This window comes from Papio anubis, chromosome 4 (assembly GCF_008728515.1).
Source record: "Papio anubis isolate 15944 chromosome 4, Panubis1.0, whole genome shotgun sequence".
NCBI lineage: Eukaryota > Metazoa > Chordata > Mammalia > Primates > Cercopithecidae > Papio > Papio anubis.
This window is the reverse complement of record NC_044979.1, coordinates 173,622,517-173,629,009: the sequence shown is the minus strand read 5'-3', so window position 1 is coordinate 173,629,009 and position 6,493 is coordinate 173,622,517. Positions and strand designations below refer to the sequence as shown.

Here is a 6,493-nt window from a genome sequence, read left to right as displayed (position 1 = left end):
GCAGTGCTGTAGGAGAGTGAGTGGGCTTCTATTCTAGCTTCTGAGGCATTCCAAAACAGAGGTCAGCTTGCTAATTTTTTCCTATGAAAAGTGCAATGCAGCAGACACCAGAATGGCTATGCTGTGTTCTCACCTAGAGGGCGCCAAAGTGCAGACCAACAACCCCCTCACCCACCAAGGGAGCCGCCCAAGTAAGGAGCAGGTGGGGAGGTGACTTAGATTACCTATTTCACCATCTTTCTGGAGTTCAGGATGTCTAGAATCACCATTCCCCCTAGCATGGAGTTGCCGCTTGTGTGTGTGTGTACGAACACAATATATATGTATATTATTTTGTATATATATGTGTATGATATTGTACACGTATGTTTTTTAAATTTTAATTTTTTTGAAATTTCTGCCTTAACCATCCCAGAGCTGGGTACTAGACAACGAGGGACTATCCCTAGAGCTTAGAGCACACTAGGATGATTCAAACTAGCCCATCCTAAGCTGCTCACCTGCTTTCCCCAAGGAAACCTCAGGAAAGGCTTTGGTTGAATGCTTTCCTGAGCACCTGCCTCCTGCCTCCTGACCACTCTGGTGTTTTTTCCCATGTGGTCCTACGTGGCGTGGCGTGCCTCCTCTTTGTAGGACCTGTGAGTATAATACACTGTTTTCCTGAGCCTCCCCTGTGTCTCCTCCGTGGCTGCATGTGACTGATCATCTCATAAAGAGAATATAAAACAGCCATGTTCATTATTATTCAGCAAATGAAATAAAGATCTTTTGAATGCTTATATACAAAATGCTGCAGATAATTGTAGAAAATCAAATACAGATGAAATCCTCTCTCAAGAAACTCAAAGTCTTTTAAGAAAATAAAACAAGCACACGAATGACAAGGTCGAAAGTGGTGAGTGCCAGAGACAAGCACAAAGTAAGGGCCGTAGAAGGAGCGCCTCTCACTCATGTCTCTTCTGAGCCATGAACTAATCTCTTGAGACATAACAGTGAGTTTGGAAGGAAGCACATTTCCTAGGTAGCATATAGGAAAACAGCGTCATCCCTAAAGAAGTCACTGTAATAGTGGATTTCAAATGATTTGTAATTTTTTTAAGGTTTTGTTCACTGATGGGCCCATTCACCTGTAACAGAACCTGGTACATAGTGGCCTTCAGAAAATATTACTTCGGATGAATTAAATTGTTCTGTAAAATGTTCAATAGAAAAGAAATGTGTCTATACACCATGAAATACTATGCAGCCATAAAAATGGATGAGTTTGTGTCCTTTGTAGGGACATGGATGCAGCTGGAAACCATCATTCTCAGCAAACTATCGCAAGAACAGAAAACCAAACACCGCATGTTCTCACTCATAGGTGGGAACTGAACAATGAGATCACTTGGACTCGGGAAGCGGAACATCATACACCAGGGCCTATCATGGGGAGCAGGGAGGGGGGAGGGATTGCGTTGGGAGTTATACCTGATGTAAATGATGAGTTGATGGGTGCAGCATACCAACATGGCACAAGTATACATATGTAACAAACCTGCACGTTATGCACATGTACCCTAGAACTTAAAGTATAATAATAATAAAAAAAAACTGTTGAAATCAATAAGTGAATTAAGCAAGGTGATAAAAGATCTATATAAAAATTCAATAATATCTCAATATATTAAGAGACAATTTAAAATTAAAATAAAAACTGTTACTAATACTAGTACCAAAAATGCAATACATATAGAACTATTACAAAAATCTGTATTAAGAAAGCAACAAAATATTGAAAATAATTTTTTAAAATAAAGATATATACCATGTTCAAAAAAAAAAAAAAGAAATGTGTCATCTTCAAGTGTAATAAGCACTTATAAAATCCAGTAGTTACTCCCTCCCACACACAAAGTTTAAGATATTTAACAGTGTTACTGAATTTGATATTTTACAAATGCCTTTATCCCTAGAAGAATGAATGATATGGATGCTTTGCAGCCTCTAACTTGATGAAGACCACCACGATGGATCTGTAACCATGTATAAGAATGTTCCATGTCAAAAGATAAATCAGAACAAAACAAAAAACAGAAAGTAACAAGTGCCATCAAGGATGTGGAAAAACTTTTGTGCACTGCTATTGGGAATATAAAATGGTGCAGCCACCACAGAAAAGAATATGGTGGCTCCACAAAAATTAAACAGAATTACTGTATAATCCAGGATCCCATTTTTTTTGCATATATAGCTCAAAGAACTGCAAGCAAAGATTGAACAAATACTTGTACACCTATCTTCACAGCAGTATTATTCACAACAGCCAAAAGGTAGAATCAACCCAAGTTTGCACCAACAGATGAAAAGAAAAACAGTACGTGGTCTGTTCATACAATGGAATATTATTTAGCCTTAGAAAGGAAAGGAATTCCAAGACATGCTATTAATACAACATGGATGAACCTTGAAGACATTATGGTAAGTGGAATAAGCCAGTCACAAAAGGACAAATACCGCATGATTCTACCTATATGAGGTACCTAGAGTAGTCAAATTCCTAGAAGCAAAGTAGAACGGTGGGTGCCAGGGGCTTACAGGAAAACAGAATGGGCCATTATTGTATAATGGGTACAGAGTTCCAATTTTGGAAGATAAAAAAAGGTTCTGGAGGTGGATGGTAGGGACAGTTGCACAACAATGCAAATGTACTTAATGCCATTTGACTGTACACTTAAAAATGGTTAAAATGATACAATTTATGTTACGTATATTTTACTATATTTTTTAAAAACCAATTTTTTTTAAGTTCCAGGTACACAAGACGACCGACATTCTCATGTGTATTAACAATGGAAGTAAAATAATCAGTGGTTTGGTATCTGTTCCCCTCCTCCTGTGCAGTAAAATGGAAAATAAAAGCAAAATTAATGTTCATACTTAGAATTACAAGTAAATCTAAATTTTTAAGATTAAAAACAAGGGTAGACAAAAGTAGCAAATCTTGGGGAGCTCTGAGACAGAAATCTCTAAATCTTATATTAAATGAAAAACTTCAATTTTAACAAAAGCAAAAGGAAACCCGAGTTGATGCAGAGATGTTAACAGCTCATGTTCAGCTTACAAAAACTGCTGAGTTGGAACTCATTGCTCTAATCAGCACCTACTAGGAGCCAGAAACAACTTGGGGTTACACTGGTTTCAAAAGTACATATGTATGTTTATTAGCTTTGCAGGGGGGAACACATCTGTGAATACTTGTATTTAATACTTCCTAACCTTCTGTATAATGTTCACTTTAAGAAACTGAGACTAGCTCTGATTTTGCCCTCTTTGACTTTCAGGGTCAACAAGCTTTATTAAGGGCAATTTAGTGTCACAGGAAGAGAAAATTTACAACCCTGATCAACGAGGAATACAGAGGACACAAAGGTAAATACATGTGATGGAGACCTACGCCAAAAATGCTGTATCAGTCAGAGTGCTGGAAGGAAACAGATGGTACATTCAAACCAGGCAACCGAGCTGAGGTTAATGGAGAGCTATTTACACAGGTGTGGGTGGGGCTATGGGAACCAACAACAGACACTGAAGCACCCATGGGCAGCGCCCCCTGGAGAGCCATTACTTTCCCTAGGACTGATGGGACTGTAAGGAGAGAGGTCACCAGACCCCACGGAGAGCTAGAGGAGACAACTGTGAGGCAGTGAGCTTCACACAGGAATGTAGCCCCTGCCGACCCATGGCCTGAGAGGAGCATTGGTACCCCAATCATTCTGTCCTCCTGCCCCAACTTCCTCTGTGCCTCCATGAGCCAATGGGAAGCCAGAGGGTAACAGAGCCCAGGTGAGGCTGTTTATAGAGGTCAGCATTCTGGGGTTCAGAATATGGTGGGGAGGGAGGCAGGGAATCTGAAAGGTCAGACACAGAACGTCAAAAACATCCTTATCTGTGGTTTTCATCTAGTGCTCTTAAACGAGACTCACTAACCTACTGTGTTTTAAAATACAGCTTGCCAAAGTCTATGTTAATATTACTTAACTTTGATGTGTATCCGTGATGGTTAATTTTGTGTGTCAACTTGACTGCACCATGGGATGCTCCTAACCGGTTGAATGTTATTTCTGGGTGTATCTGTGAAGGTGTTTCTGGAAGAGATCAGGATTTGAGTTGGTGGACTGATTAAAGCAGATGGCTCTCCTCAACGTGGCTGGGCCTCATCCAATCCATCCAGGGTCTGAATAGAAGAAAAAGGGAGAGGAAGGGAGGACTTTTTCTCTTTGTCTGACTGAGCTGGGATGTTGATCTTCTGCCCTCTGTGCTTCTGGTTCTCAGGTCTTTAGACCTGGGCTGGAATCTATGCCATTGGCCCTCCAGCTCTCAGGCCTTTCTTTGACCTTCATCAGCTTTCCTGGGTCTCCAGCTCGCAGAGAGCAGCTCATGGGGCTTCTCAGCCTCCACAATCGCATGAACCAGTACCTGATAATAAATTGGTTCTGGTTTTCCAGAGAACCCTGATTAATACACTATCTGTGCATTCACTTAGGAGAAACAAAGTCATTAAATGTGAAAAAAATAAAATTGAGTCACTCAGAAGAATCACAGTATAGCTGCCCATCACATATTACAAAGAACAAAGTATTCTCAATTATTTAAGAATAAGAATTCTACAAAGAAAATGACTGGTTATCTGCGCTTACACAAAATATTTCATGGAAATTTTATTACCGTGCTTTTTTTTTTTTTTTTAATTTAACCATCATTATGTTGTGCATTCATCTGGAGTTTTCAGTTGTTCAGAATTCCCTGTTGGCAGCCAAATTCCTGTCTGGGAAAATGTATGAGCCAGCCTTCATCTTCCACGATGACTTTCCAAGGAACCATTACAATTAAGAGAATGTGAGTTATTCATCTCCAATAACTGTACATGAAGCAATATTGTGAGGATTTGTTAACTGTCTCTGACACGAAATCATCTACTCACAGTAGGTGCTTCACAAAAGCCATCTTGAATGAATGAAGACCCTTTCTCACAGTAACAAAGTTGGGTCCAGGCTCCTTCATTTTTGCTCAGCAAGATGAAGCTAAGGAAACAGGAAGTAAGTCATCAACCAAATCATTATAACAAAACGTTCTATTCCATTCTCCATAATTCACCCTTCAGTCTAGGGGAACACTGACAATTGCCCCTCCAGATACAAAGAGACTGCCTCCTGTGAAGACACCTGCCTCACCCAAAGCCACATTTCCTTCCAGGTTGCCCGAGCTCCGATGAGTCACTGATTCGCAAACCATAAAGGTCCGCCCTCTTGCCTCAACTCAGCATAGCTCTGACAGATCGTCCCATCTTCCCATCTCCCTTGAGGTCTGACTGGGGTTGCTGCTGACCCAGTGATATAGGAGTTAAGAAGAAAGTACTGAGGCAGATAGTGAGGGTATGGGAGTCCTCAGTAAGGTTTTCCTTTTAATGAAAAGCCGCCCCCAAATCATTTTCTTTTCTAACAAAGAGCAGCCTGGAAAATCGAGCTGCAGACATAGACAGAAAGCCGAAAGCTTGCACAGGCGAATGCCGGCAGTTGTGCCAATAAAAATATACTACCTGGGGCCGGCGCGGTAGCTCACGCCTGTAATCCCAGCTACTCAGGAGGCTGAGGCAGGAGAATCGCTTGAATGCAGGAGGCGGAGGTTGTGGTGAGCCGAGATCACGCCATTGTACTCCAGCGTGGGCAACGAGAGCGAAACTCCGTCTCAAAACACAACAACAAAAAACACTACGTGGGATTAGGCATGTTCTAAATGCCTAGAACATGCCTAGAACGGCTCCAGCTTCTCTTTTTGCCAGCCCTGCGTACAGTACGGAGTGGACAACATGGCGCCGGCCAAGTGGAAAGCCTAGTTGCTGAATAAGATTAGGGTGGGGTGACCAGCCTTCCCTGCGCGCTACGTAAACGTCGCCCCTGGTCTAACCAATCGCTGGGCCCTACATAAATCAGACACCGCCTCCTCAAGCCGGCCCATAAAAGCTGCTGCAGTCAGTCACGGGCCAGCCTTTCCCTCAAGGATGTCTGATAGCTGGTGTCCTCTCTCTTTTCTTCTGCTTGTTAAACTTTCCGCTCCTTAACTCAACCATATGTGTCCATGTCGGTAGTCATCTTGACGAGAGATGATGAACCCCGGATATTTACCACAGACAGCGATGCCGCTTCACCAGCATTGCACTCTACTTACCCGCTTCCTGATCCTGCCTCAGCTTCTCCTCTCCACAGGTGTTGATCCCAAGAACAACCCGTAAGAAATGTCCTGCACGCTAATCTCCATCTCACAGTCAGCTTCCCAGGGAATGCAGCAATTATGAAGCATTCAGCTTAATTTTGTTGATTGCTTTATGATTTTGTGTGTTTTTTTAATATTGAAATGTAACATATATTCAAAAGTGTGGATAAAGTCTCCATGACGATTAGTTTCCTGTGCCATCATGGGGGCCAGGCTTTAGTGCCTTTTTGTATGTGTGTCT

At 41.7% G+C, this 6,493-nt stretch overlaps 1 long non-coding RNA gene across 1 annotated transcript; it reads right to left on the bottom strand.

The window, feature by feature from the left end:
* Window positions 1–4,685: 4,685 nt before the first annotated feature.
* On the bottom strand, window positions 4,686–5,049 carry LOC101007165. The gene is made up of 2 exons (XR_644479.2): window positions 4,964–5,049; window positions 4,686–4,847 (listed from the first exon to the last, which is right to left on the bottom strand). It is a non-coding gene; the product is annotated as an uncharacterized LOC101007165 (long non-coding RNA).
* Window positions 5,050–6,493: the final 1,444 nt, after the last annotated feature.